Here is a 14,052-nt window from a genome sequence, read left to right as displayed (position 1 = left end):
TGGGGTGTAACCGTGCGGCTCAGTGGGTGTGAGTGTGTGAACGCCTCTGAAATCTACAAAGGGAAGATGCTAGGAAGAATAGTTCCCCAAATCTGAATAGCCTTAAAACTCTGCCCTATGAAATGACTGAATGCATGCTCCTCACCTATGGAAGCATTGCAAGGCATTGAGCTGTCAGATATGTATTGTTCAGCGAGAGCTGTTTGAACTTCTTTTACTAATGTCTCTCTAAGGTCTGTATGTGTTCTGGGGCAAGAGGGCGAGGAGAAGTATTAGCTACACAATAGTGACATCTAAGGAGAAAACTAATTCGCTTTGAGGTTGTGGGCTAAATGTAAGCAATAATTTGGTTTCGGTACTGAAATATTCAGCTGGCTAAATCTGGGTTGCACTGCCTGGGTAAATCTCTGATTGGGGTTTTGGCATCACTAAATATGCACCTGCCTTCTTGGGTTGCTCTTTTAGGATTTATAAGGGTTGATTTTCTGCTGTATTAATCTGATGGTTTGACTAAATTGATGACTTGATTCCAATGCAATATCCTTGTTAACGCATTGATTTACTGATTTAACCTGAACTTTGTCACTGTATTGTTTAACCCTTAGCTGAGTGGTGTCTATAGTCATTTAGCCTTAGTGATGTGTGCTCTTGGATTTATTTGTTCATGTTAATAAAACATGTAACTGGGCTATTGAGTCATTTCTTTCAATAAGTAACAGGGGCTGGAACTTTTATTTGTATATTTCCCTTTAATTTAATCTCCATTTTCTTCATTTCATACTGTCCTAAGTTAAGGAATGTGCAGCACCAGAAACTGACACAAACCTGTTGCTGCCCCATTCTGTGCCAATCCAGCAGGAGTAGAGAACAAACACCTCCTGGAGCGGGGATTGTCACACTGGACTGTATATACAGACGCATGTTCCCAAGCTTTGCTGTCTTTCTCCAACCCTGGCATAAGGGTGACACCTACAGCTGCTTGTAATCACGCCTGGCATGAAGGAGACCCCTATGTGCATTCCCTGGGGAGACAGGCGGATCTGGGAGACCCTGGACACTGGGGGATAGTTACCCAGAGCTCAGGAGCAATCTACTCAGGGGTGATGCAGTAGAAAAGAGCTGGGCGCTGCTTTCCCAACATTTCTCCTTATCCCCTTTCAGTCTCTTCACTCTCCCTTTCTTCCCCCTTCCCCAACCCTCTGGCAGGGAGACTTGGTCACTTCCCTGCTCCCAGGGGCGCTCACTCTCCCGTAGCTGGATTGGCCCCTGCGAGTGCTAATAGGAGCGAGAGCCTGGGTGTGGGTCAGTCCCTGCAGCGGCTCTGGGACACACAGAGGCAGGAGGAGGAGCAGAGATGGGGGTGCTGTAGGACACTTGATTCAGTGATATTGGAGCATAAGCTTTCGTGGGTGAATACCCACTTTGTGAGATGATGAAGTGGACATTCACCCATGAAAGCTTATGCTGCAATCCGTCTGTTAGTCTATAAGGTGCCACAGGACTCTCTGTCGCTTTTTACAGATCCAGACTAACACGGCTACCCCCTGATATTTCATTCAGTGAAATCCTTTACAGAACCAAAGAATCCTTTATCAGTGCATCTGGCTGCATAAAGTCTCACAGCAGTTCACCAATTTGTCTTATCTGCTGCCTGGATTCCCTGAATTACTTTTATCACTTCATCATTTAGCTTTGTTATTGTGCAGATGCAGGTCATTGTGCTATTTAATTTATATTTTACCAACAAGTCCTCCTTGAAAATATGCAGCAGTAAGTACTTGCTAGTTTTAGCAATGACATCTGTGTTTCTAGTATTGCACTTGCTCTGTTTTTTTTTACTGTGATTTCTAATTTGAATTTTTAATTCTAACTTTTTCTTCTTATTTTTAGAGCAGATGTTGATTCTGCTGGATCATCTGACTTCCAGCCTGACTGAATTTCTGGGCTGGTCTCAAAAAATTTTTTTATTCAATCCACCAATGGTGTTTGCCTTTTGCAACTGCTATTTTGCCTCTCAATCCAGCCGTTAGGTGTTTTCCATATGCCATTACATGTGTGTAGAACTTGATTCACAAATATTCAATAACGGCCGTATACTCTCTCATGTAACATCCTTCTCAAAGGCAAAAATCGATTGTAATTTTTGCTGAACATTAGAACTGCTGTAGTGGGTCAGACGAATAGTCCATCTAGTACAGGATCCTGTCTTCTTCTGACAGCGGCCAGTGCCAGGTGCTTCTGAGGGAATGAACACAACAGGCAATCATTGAGTGACCCATCCTGGCAGTCAGAGGTTTAGGGACACCCAGAGCATGGGGCTGCATTCCTGGTTCTCTTGGCTAATACCTGATGCACCTAGCCTGAGGAACTGATCTAATGCTTTGTTAAACCCATTTATAGTTTTGGCCTTCAAAACATAATGAGCACACATCCACAACCCCAAGAGGGCTTGAGAACCACAAGAATTCTAAAAACATGAGTTATACACCCTGAGGTCAAGAAACTTTAATTAATACATGATATTTTGTTCTTATGTGCCTCTTTGAGCCTGAGCCTTTAGGGCTTTGAGCAGGGGGTCGGACTACATGACCTCCTGAGATCCCTTCCAACCCTGATATTCTATGATATATTCTATGGTGCCATAAGGCCACTTCCACAAAAGCTGGAGCTAAACACCTGAATGAATCTTGTTGTTTAAATGACTTCACTCTATTGTTACAATCCTATATTAAGACACAATTGATACACACGCACACCACCACCACCCCTCCAGGCAGGGTCACTTAAAAGCCAAAGACTTTATGCTTCTATCCCCCACCACTATCAAGTTTTAACAAATTAGGACAAGTCATCAAATAATAATAACTGTAGGTATCAGTAACTGCTACTGGTATCAATTCGCTATCTCTCTACCAGAAAATGGGAAAGGCGAGAAGTACCAAATTAGGACAAGTTAGCAAATATGAACAACCATATGTAGCAGTAGCTGCTACTGGTAGCAAATTACAGCAGATTACAGTTTTTTATGATCTCTTACATATGAGTGACTGCTACAGGTAGCAAATTCCTACAGGTAGCAGTTTCTCACACTAACCCAGACAGCTCTGCTCCCCGGTTCTTCTTCGGCTCCTGCTCTCTCCTTAGCTCGGCCCCACTCTGGCCCAGGTAGTTCCAGCTCACATGGGACCCCCTGGCCTGGTGACCCCCTCATCAGACTGTCTGCCCGCTCAGTCAGGGTGAGCTGGAGCTTTGGCCTCTCCCCCTTGCCCCGGGGGACTGTATGTCTCAGGGTCCTGATTTCCCATCGACCCTTCCCCTTCCTTTTGGTACTGGGAACTAGCCCACCAAAAACCCCCACTGCGTTTTAGTAAGGGGCCAACAGTCCCCTTACACAAACCAGCCCCATGAGGGTCACAGATGTCCAGAGAAAACAGCACAAGCTGATTTTATGGTGTAACAGTGAGCACTCGGGACTCTGAACCCACGTCTTTGGAAAAGGCGGACGCTGTGTTTCTCAGGTCATCTACTGAGGGTACAGAGACACTCTCGGCACAAAAAGTCGAGTCCCCAGCGAGGTGTGAGACTTAATTCTATGGAGCCAGGTGCCAGAGTTTGGCAGGGAGGCTCAGGCATGGGGGATCGGGGTGCAGCGGATGGGCCGGCTGTCTAGGTGCGGCGATTTAGTCGCACTGAGGCCAGAGGTGAAAGTAAGCCGGTACGGGCCGGTGCAGAGGACCGGTAAGAAAAGGAGACTGGCTGAGGGAGGGAGAAGCCTGCCCCCTGCATAAGAACAGTTTAATCGCAGCTGTTCCCCTGCGTGGTTCAGCCCCTGGGGTTAGGAGCGGTTTCTGGCATCCTTGTTAATTTCACTCACAGTTGCTGGGGGGAGGGTGTGTGTGACCATGGCAGGGGCAGTTCTTTTCTGCCCCCGGGATGAGGGGATCTCGCCAATACTAATATACACAACAAATACAAGCATTTGGCTGCACAGCTTAAATCCAGAGCTAATAAAAGCAGGTGGAAGGGGAAAACTCACTGTCACATTGGTTTCTCGTCTCCTCCCTCCTCCTCCAGCCACGCTGCAGACAGTAAGGCTCTGGATTCCTCCCCACCCCCCACTCAGCAGGGGCTCTCCTCTAGGGTCTAGCTTGCAGTGAGCAGGGAGAATGGCTGAGATGCCTGCTGCTGCTGCCTGCAATAGGGGGTGGCAGGTGGGGGCTGCAGCTCCAACGAGAACCACCACCCACAGCAAAGCCGCCCCAGCCCCCGGCTCAGTCCTGGCACGTGGAAGGTGTGAGTGGGCCAGCCCAGCGTGGGCAAGAAAGGGGCCATGGGAAGGACTGGATGGAGCAAAGCATCCTTATAGCAACTCCCACATTGGGCCATACAGCTACTCCTGCTGCTCTCCCTGTTGTCGTGCCATGCCTCGAGATGAATATGCTGCACGTCGGCCCTTTCCAAGCCACAATTTCACATACGGCATGGGATTCCACTGAGTATAAGAAGGTCCCACACATGAAATGAATAGCAAGTCCGCTATTAGAGAAAGTTTTGTCAATTTCAGCCTCTGCACTCTGCAGGCAGGACAAAACCAAAAGAGATCTGAGATTGCACCTGATGTCCTAAGGATATTTCGGGTGTTTAAATCAATATATAAAGAGGGTGGAATGAAAACTACTATTTCTTTCAAAGGAGGCACAATAATTTCCCTGAATATCCAGTTTTCCCCTCCAATCCCTTTGTGGTTTTGTCTATGGGGGCTATTTGCTTTCCCTGTGAATCTTTAGTTGCTTTAGCAAAATTGCTTTGCCCAAAATAAACCCTGATCATCAAGACACATCTTCCCACCATGTTCTCCATGTTTTCTGTGGTTTTTTTTTTAAACAGTAACATTTCAAAGAGGATCTGCAAGCAGTTTGGACATCACAACCATGATCCTCTGCTGGGGAGGGAATGGGATAGTTTTGAACTTGGAAATGGCTCCTGATTTTGATTGTATTTTTTGTGTATAGGAGATCCCCTCATCCCGGGGGCAGAAAAGAACTGCCCCTTCCATGGTCACACACACCTTTCTCTGCCCCCCCCCCCCGAACAACTCAGAGTGAAATTAACAAGGATGATGCCAGAAACGGCTCCTAACCCCGGGAGCTGAACCACGCAGGGAACAGCTGAGTTTAAACTGTTCTTATGCAGGGGGCAGGCTTCTCCCTCCCTCAGCCAGTCTCCCTGCTGCAAACTAGAGGGAAGCCCCTGCAGCCGCTGCTGAGTGCCAGGCAGGGAGAAAGCAGGGAGCCTAGCATTGGCATCCTGTCTGGAGGAGGAGGGAAGACACGGAGAAAAATGTGACAGTGAGTTTTCACTTTTTCAGGCTTATTCCAATATTAAAGTTTTATTACAGACAGTATTTTTAGTAGTAGTAGCAGCTTTATTTTCTATATCTATGTCATGCAATGGGAGGGATCCATGAAGTACGTAGGAGAGGTGGGTTGCTTGCGATTGGACCATATGGGTAAGACATGTAAATTATTTTCACCCCTGCCCAAACCCCAGGGCTCCCAGCCGCCTCTGCAGCTGGTAGCTCCGGGGGTGATTTAAAGGGCCCGGGGCTCCTAACTTCAGCCGGATCCCCGAGCCCTTTAAATCCAGATGTAAAAGCCCTGGGATTTAAAGGCCCCACCTCTTCCGGTAGAGGCCACGCCTCTTCCGGTTGAGGCCCCGCCCCCTTTGCAGGACTCTGGAGTACCGGTAAGTCCTTTAAGTTATTTTCACCCCTGACTGAGGCCCAGGACGGAGGAGGAGGAGGAATCCTACTGATGGGCAGTGGCTGTGGAGAAAAAGAGGAAGGGTTCCTGGGACTTCCCCCCCCCCCCGCTTTTACCTGCCTGCTTGCTCTTGTGGTGGAAAGGGGCAGATGCTCCCAGGAAGCCTGTTTTGTTAGTTCCCTCTGGGGCACCTGGCACTGGCCACTGTCAGAGGACAGGATACTGGGCTAGATGGACCTTTGGTCTGACCCAGTCTGGCCGTTCTTATGGGGTTTGCCAAGGTCACCTATGGATCTTCTCTTTCTGTCTCTGAATGCTCTACAGGGCTGCATAAGCTGCAGCAAGTTTGTGGTCTTGAGTTCGAGCTTGAGAAACAGGATTATAGGCGAGGCAGGGATCAAAGGGTCTCACGCCTGACAGCCAGCAGACGTGCAGGTCACGGACAATGAGCCCAGGAGAACTGATAAATGTGGTGCATGAAAGAGACCAACCTAGAAGGTTTCTTGTTGGCCTCAAAAGGTCGTTGCTTAAAGGGAGCCATCTGGTGTGATGAAAAGAGTGACCCACGTATGGACTCGACTAGCTTGGGGAGTCCTTGCACTGCGGGGTTTGGGGGGCGTTAATATGTGGTTGGGAGAATTCCACAGCCATAAAATCTCACTCCTGGGTTTGTAATGTCAGGCTGCAGCAAACAAGTCCCTCTATGTGTGAAGGGAGGGGCTGTGATGGGCAGGGTCCATGGGGGTGTCAGTGTGAGGGGGAGGGGCTGTGAGGGGGAGAGTCCATGGAGGTGTCAGTGTGAGGGGACATTGATCATTGCCTGTTAGGTTCACTCTCTCTGGGGCACCTGGCATTGGCCACTGTCGGTAGACAGGATACTGGGTTAGATGGACCTTTGGTCTGACCCGGTACGGATGTTCTTATGTAATAATTTCTCCCCCGTTCCCCAGTAAATCAGCCTGAGCTAAGTGCAGTGCTGGGAGTTTCTCCTTTCACTCCTGCTGGGGAGGGCCGGGTCCCGGGGACGTTTCTAGCAGAGCATTTGGGACTCAACTGGGGGAACCAGCCGTTCATTACAGAACGCTCACGTTCTGACGACATGTTTATTTACAGTTTTTTATAATGTGAAATAATCCTTCAATCCTAGTGTCACCATCGATAACATGGCTTGGTCAGCCTGGTGGGATACCAAGGGTAAAACTAACCAGCTCTTCAAATCCAAGAGAGTGGAGATAGATCACCTCTCAGAGTCAATGCGGGGTCATCAATAGGCAGACAGCGGGCCAAATCGCTTTTCAATGGACCCCAACATCTTTTTATTTACTTATTATTAGCATTATTGTTATTTTTTTTTTATTATTTTCTCTGGAGTCTGGACCTTGATTAGACCTTGACCAAGAATTTGGACCTTGACAGAAAAGAATGGCTTAACCCTAAGAATGGGTTGTGTTACCTTCCTTATGTCCTGGCGCCATCTTGTGGCCATTTCCTTTCCCTCCTTTCAGTGAAAAGCTTTGGGATTTTGTGTAGAACATTTATTTCCTCGGGAGAGACCCAGGAACGGGGGCTGCCTGCATGTATCACCCACTAGATTAGAAGGTGACAGACAAACACCCTTAAGACGAGGCAGCGTCCCTGTCAAAAAAATCATCTCCCGTCTTCACTCGAGTGTCAGCCTGAATCGTTCTTATCCGGGCAGAGCCCAAGGACTGGAATCAGCTGCAGCAACAAACCGTTCTGGACGTAGCAGGAACCAACACAAAATGTGCTTTGAAAGGAGCTGTCGCCTTCCTGCTGGGGTGAAATTTGCCCTTATGGTCATCGATTTTCATTTCCTTTCTCGGAGGGCAGAGATGGGGTTGGAGCTACCTCAGGCTGAGCTCTCGAGCCCATGTCCCCATCTGTCCGTCACTCTGGGAACCTGTCTCTGCTGACAGGCTGCCTCCAGCCTGTCTGGCCAGCTCCTGAGCGCTGTGGGGGTGAGTCATTTGGCATAAGTGGGAGAAACACTCTTGCCAGATGCATTGGTGGTATAGTGGTGAGCATAGTTACCTTCCAAGCAGTTGACCCGGGTTCAATTCCCGATCAATGCAGGGATGTCCCCTTTTCTTGTCTGGGAATTGGTTTAATTTCAGTCACATTGTATCAGTTTATCAATGGAACGAGAGAATTAATGTCCCAAATCCCAGCAGGTCATTAAACACCCAGTGGAGGAAGAAAGGGGCGGGACTATACAGTGAGCTGTTAGAGTCATGCTGGTATTACAATGTTTGGTTTATTCTTTAAAAATTTTCCTTTACTTCCCTCTCTGTTTTAGACTCAGAGCCTTTAAGGTCAGAAGGAACCATCGTGATCATCTGGTCCGATCTGCACCTTGCAGGCCAAAGGACCCCACCCACCCACTCCTGTAATAGACCCTTAACCTCTGCTTCAGTTACTGACATCCTGAAATCATGGATTAAAGCTGTCAAGTTACAGAGAATCCACCATTTACACTGGTTTAAACCTGCAAGTGACCCATGCCCCATGCTGCAGAGGAAGGCAAAAAAACCCCAGGGTCTCTGCCAATCTGCCCGTGGGGAAAACTCCTTCCCAACCCCAAATATGGCGATCAGTTAGACCCTGAGCATGCGGACAAGATGCACCGGGCAGACACCTGGGAAAGAATTCTCTGCAGTAACTCTGAGCCCTCCCCACCTATTGTCCCATCTCCGGCCGTTGGAGATATTTGCTGCTAGCAACCACAGATCGGCCACATGCCGTTGTAGGCAGTCCCATCACACCACCCCATCTATAAACTTATCAAGCTCAGTCTTGAAGCCTATTCGTTTTTTTGCCCCCAATGCTCCCTTTGGGAGGCTGTTCCAGAACTTCACTCCTCCGGTGGTTAGAAACCTTCACCTAATTTCAAAGTTAAGTTTGTTGATGGTCAGCTTATATCTATTAGTTCATTACTAGTGAGGGCATGTGATAGTGTGGGGGAGGGAGAAAGACAGGAGAACTAACGGTGGGAGCCTAGGGTGACCAGATGTCCTAATTTTGTGGGGACAGTCCTGATATTTGGGACTTTGTTTTATATGGGCTCCCATTACCCCCCACCCCCTGTCCTGATTTTTCACACTTGCTATCTGGTCACCCTATGGGAGCCGGAGAGATTCCCTGTTCCCCGACCACCCATCTCTGGGAGGAACTGGTTGGAATTGCCCTTGGGAAGCTGTTCCAGAACTTCACTCCTCTGGTGGTTAGAAACCTTCACCTAATTTCAAGGTTAAGCTTGTTGATGGTTAGTTTATGTCCATTAGTTCATTACTAGTGGGGGCATGTGATAGTGTGGGGGAGGGAGGGAGAAAGACTGGAGACCTGACAGTGGGAGCCAGAGAGATCCCCTGTTCCCCAATCACCCAGCTCTGGGAGGAACCAGTTGGAATTGCCCTTGGGGAGCTGCCACTAATAACTCAGGTGTAAAATCATTATTCCGTTGGAATCAGATTAAAGCCTCCTCACACCCGGTGTCACGGTCATCAACATGGCTTATTCCTGGGATGTTACCGGCCACAGCAATGCAATGAGTGGAACCAAATCCCTTTCCAGAGCCCAGGCACACAAAGAAATCCTGGGGCTTTTCGTCCCTAGGCTTCTGGCGCCTCGTGTGGCCCTTTGGTTTCAATCCTTTCTGTTCAAACCTTTAGCTTTCTGCACAGAAATGTTAATTCCCTGGGAGAGACTCGGGAGCGTTTCTCTGTTTTGTGTTGTTAAGGATTGAAATGTTCCCCGGGTTCCTCGGTCCCAACCTGCCTCCCATTCTACTGCCCATGCAGCCCCATCCCAGCCCTCAGCCCCCAGTAGATGCTGATTCCCTCAGCCCCATCTCTGCAGGGTGTGAACCCTGTCACTCCGCATTGCCTAGTTCCCCTAACTATGAGGGACTTCAGCTCCTCTGTGTCCCCAGGGACCCTCCACACCACTCCCCTGCTTACCACGGTTCAGATATTACAGTAGCATGAGTCTGACGCTCACTTTAGAGGCCCCACATTAATAACCATTTTCAATATGAACTTACTGGAGATTCTATCGCAATATTTGGGTGGGGGGAACCTATTAAAAATATTCATAAAACTCCTTTCCCAAGAGAGTCCCAGGGCTCTTGATATCCTGTGTATCGGGCGATGAACGTCCACTGACCATGTAGCTGATTAGACAGCCACTTCCTGGAGACTACAGTACTAATAAACGATGGCCACATAAACACCACCGTATACCGGAAACCTACTGACTGCTATACTTACCTACATGCCTCCAGCTTTCATCCAGACTACACCACTCAATCCATTGTCTACAGCCAAGCTCTATGATACAATCGCATTTGCTCCAACCCCTCAGACAGAGACAAACACCTACAAGATCTCGATCAAGCGTTCTTACAACTACAATATCCACCTGCTGAAGTGAAGAAACAGATTGACAGAGCCAGAAGAGTACCCAGAAGTCACCTACTACAGGACAGGCCCAACAAAGAAAGTAACAGAACGCCACTAGCCATCACCTACAACCCCCAACTAAAACCTCTCCAGCGCATCATCAAGGATCTACAACCTGTCCTGAAGGACGATCCCCATCACTCTCACAGATCTTGGGAAACAGGCCAGTCCTTGCTTACAGACAGCCCCCAAACCTGAAGCAAATACTGACCAGAAACCACACAACAAAAACACTGACCCAGGAATCTGTCCTTGCAACAAAGCCCGTTGCCAACTCTGTCCACATATCTATTCAGGGGACACCATCATAGGACCTAATCACATCAGCCACACTATCAGAGGCTCGTTCACCTGCAGATCTACCAATGAGATCTATGCCATCATGTGCCAGCAATGCCCCTCTGCCATGTACATTGGCCAAACCAGACAATCTCTATGCAAAAGAATAAATGGACACAAATCAGACGTCAAGAATTATAACATTCAAAAACCAGTTGGAGAACACTTCAACCTCCCTGGCCACTCGATTACAGACCTAAAAGTCGCAATATTACAACAAAAAAACTTCAAAAACAGACTCCAAGGAGAGACCGTTGAATTGGAATTAATTTGCAAATTAGACACCATTAAATTAAGTTTGAATAAAGACTGGGAGTGGATGGGCCATTACACAAAGTAAAACTATTTCCCCATGCTTATCTTCCCCCCCGCTACAGTTCCTTATATCTCCTTGTCAAGTGCTGGAAATGGGCCATTTTCATTACCACTACAAACAGTTCTTTTTCTCTCCTGCTGATAATAACTCACCTTAACTGATCACTCTCCTTATAGTGTGTATGGTAACACCCATTGTTTCATGTTCCCTGTGTATATATATATCTTCCTACTGTATTTTCCACTACATGCATCCGATGAAGTGAGCTGTAGCCCACGAAAGCTTATGCTACAATAAATTTGTTAGTCTCTAAGGTGCCACAAGTACTCCTATTCTTTTTGCGGATATAGACTAACAAGGCTGCTACTCTGAAACCAGCTAGAGAAGATCCCATCTTTACATAAATGTCAGGGAGCCCTGCCTGAAAACAGTGAGAATCTTAGAACAGTTCATCGGCAGAATTATCACACTGAAGTATATGTGCAAAGCATGTGCCCTGCCACTGAGCTCTCTCCCCACCAATACAGCTAATGCCATAAGGCATTGCGGGAGAGGGTCTCCATGCCTGATCTCGGTGGTTTGGGGCTACAAGAGCTTCCACATTATCACATAGTGGATGGGGCCGTGGGTGGAAGGTTGGGAGGGATGGAAGAGTGTGGGGCCGCAGGCAGAAAGGGTGGGGATTTGGTATCACTAGCCCCTGCTTAGCGAGTAGGGTTCAGTTTAGGGCAGTGGTCCCCAAAATGTGGGGCATGCTCCTAGGGGTACAGAGGAATGTTCATGGGGGCACCTCAGGGCCTGAGCCAGCCCCCATGGAGAGCAGGGAGGGAGCACCACTCTGCCCCCAGGCTCCCAGCCTGGCCTCGACCCCCTTACCCCATCCACACCCCTCTCCCCGGCAAGCCATGGCCCTGCTCCCAGCCCCAGTTCTAGACTGTGGCTGCTGAGGGGCTGCAGACATGGATAAGAGGGCACAATATGAAAAGTTTGGGGACCACTGGTTTTGGGCGACACCCTCAATCACTTCTATGCAGTCCAATAAAATGTATTCCTCACCCCTCAAGCAGGATGGACTAGTTGTGTTCTCTTGCCCTTTACTCATAATGTTGGAATGGACCTCAGGAGGTCATTTAGTCCAACCCCCTGCTCAAAGCAGGACCAACCCCCAACTAAATCCCCAAATTGCCCTCTCAAGGATTGAGCTCACAACCCTGAGTTTAGCAGACGACTGCTCAAACCACTGAGCTATCCCTCCCCTGTGTTAGCCAGCAAAGATAATAACATTTCATTGCACTCATATGATTTGTAACCCACCGTCAGCCAAAACTGGTCCTTTTGGCAAAGTGGCCCCATCATGCTGCGTAGCTAGGCAGAGTAGGCAGGTCCTTGCAAACACGGTCTGTCCCTGAAGTCTTTCCCCCGGCTCATCACTAGATGTGAGGGGGGAGCTCATTCAGACCCTGCTTACACTTAGTATTAAAAAACGCCTTATTGTCCCGACCTCTGCAGGCCTCAGATTTCTCCTCCTGTCCTTTACTTGACAGCTCAGATGGGGTGGCCAAGTGGTTAAGGAGATGAACTGCTAATCTATTGTATTCTGCACATGTGGGTTCAAAATCTCATCGGAGGCATTCGGTCTTCTCTCTTCCTTTACAAACAACCATCTTCCGCCTTTGGTACAATCACAGACCAAACCATGTTGCTTCCTGCAAACAAAAACCATCTCAGGAACTCAAACCCCACCCTGCTTAAAATAAAATGTCTAAATACCAGATTTCTAAAAGAATTCTCTAGTCCTGGATTTCTTAGTTTTTATCTCAAAAGGTAACATCCTATCAATTCCCCCAAACACCCCAGGACCGCCACAAATTATTAAAATGCCCCAGTCCTCAGCAAGGCCATGTCAGTGACCCACGGCTAGAGTGTCTAGGCCAAGCTTTTCTGAGGGAGGCAAATCAAACATTTTCTCTCTGCTTCCCTTGGCAAGGTCTGACTGGTAAAACAAAATTCCCAAACTGAAGATTTTCTGTTGAAAAACCAATACTAGTCTGCTTGGGGACTTTGATTTGAATGTATTATTATTATTCTCTTCTGATTTCTGAATTATGTCCGTTCAGTCTTTGTGCTCCAGATGTGTGTCCAGGTTTCGAGCTGTGGGGGAGAGAGGCCAGGTCATGATGTCTCTTCCCCTCTTTCATAGTTTCTTCCAACTTGCTAGGAAGCTGCTTTGCTACGATGTGAGTCAAGCAGTGTCCATTGTCTCCGGGCTATCTCGGAGAAGTCTGCATTGTACATGGCTCCTGGGATAGTCCTTGGGAGTGTGGATACCTTCAATGGGCCAGCAGCGAGTCTGGCTCCTCCATTGTGGCACCGGAAAGGCTGGTTGTGGGCATTTGCCAATCTCGTAACATAGTTCAGTAACGCACAGAGAGCAAATCTTCATCACGTCCCAAACAAGGCGAGCACACACCATCCAACAAGATATTAATGTTCAACAGATCACGGCTTTTGAACTAATACCTCACCAGGCAGACTTTGTACAAACCATAGCATCATTATATGATAGTGGTGAGTAGGGGGCTGCTTTGCGCACAGCTGGGCTGACATTGCAATGGAGACGTACCCGCAGAGTCCATCTCTCCCGAGATAAAGATTGCAGCAGGGCTGGCCTGGGTCATCGGACTTGGGCTCCTGGAGCTAAAGCTGTGGGGCTCAAAACTGTGGTGCAGATACGTGTGTTCCCGCTGGGTTGGGAGACCCTGCCCCCTTGTGGGTCTCAGAGGCTGGGCTCAAGCCGTACGTGTGCACTGTCATTGTACAGCCCTGCAGCCCCAGCCCCACAAGCCTGAGCCAGCTGCCCCGGGCTTGGAGACAGGTGCCCCGGGGGTGTTAATCGCAGTGTAGATGTAATGTCAGGGTACGTCTACACGGCAATGAAACCCCGTGGCTGGCCCGTGGCTGACGAATCCGGCTTTGCCTCCTTCTGCTCCTTGTTCCCCGGGACGGGATGATCTGCCCAGAGAGGCTGCAGCCAGTGGGGCTGGGCAGGTCCCAGGTCTGGGAATTTCCCCCCCCCCCCCCCGGATCTCCTCCTTCCCCTTCCCGGTCCCTTCTCCCCCCATCTCCCCCTTCCCATCTCCCCTCCATCTCGCCCCCT

General features: G+C 48.7%; 1 protein-coding gene across 1 annotated transcript in view; it reads left to right on the top strand.

Moving 5' to 3' along the window:
* The window catches only part of LOC135889562 (zinc finger protein 420-like), a 121,454-nt gene that overhangs the window by 68,804 nt on the left and 38,598 nt on the right, over positions 1-14,052 (top strand). The gene's annotated exons all lie outside the window — the stretch shown is intronic.

This window comes from Emys orbicularis, chromosome 15, assembly GCF_028017835.1.
Source record: "Emys orbicularis isolate rEmyOrb1 chromosome 15, rEmyOrb1.hap1, whole genome shotgun sequence".
Lineage (NCBI taxonomy): Eukaryota > Metazoa > Chordata > Testudines > Emydidae > Emys > Emys orbicularis.
Note: the sequence above shows the minus strand (reverse complement) of the source record. Positions and strands in the feature narration are given on the sequence as shown.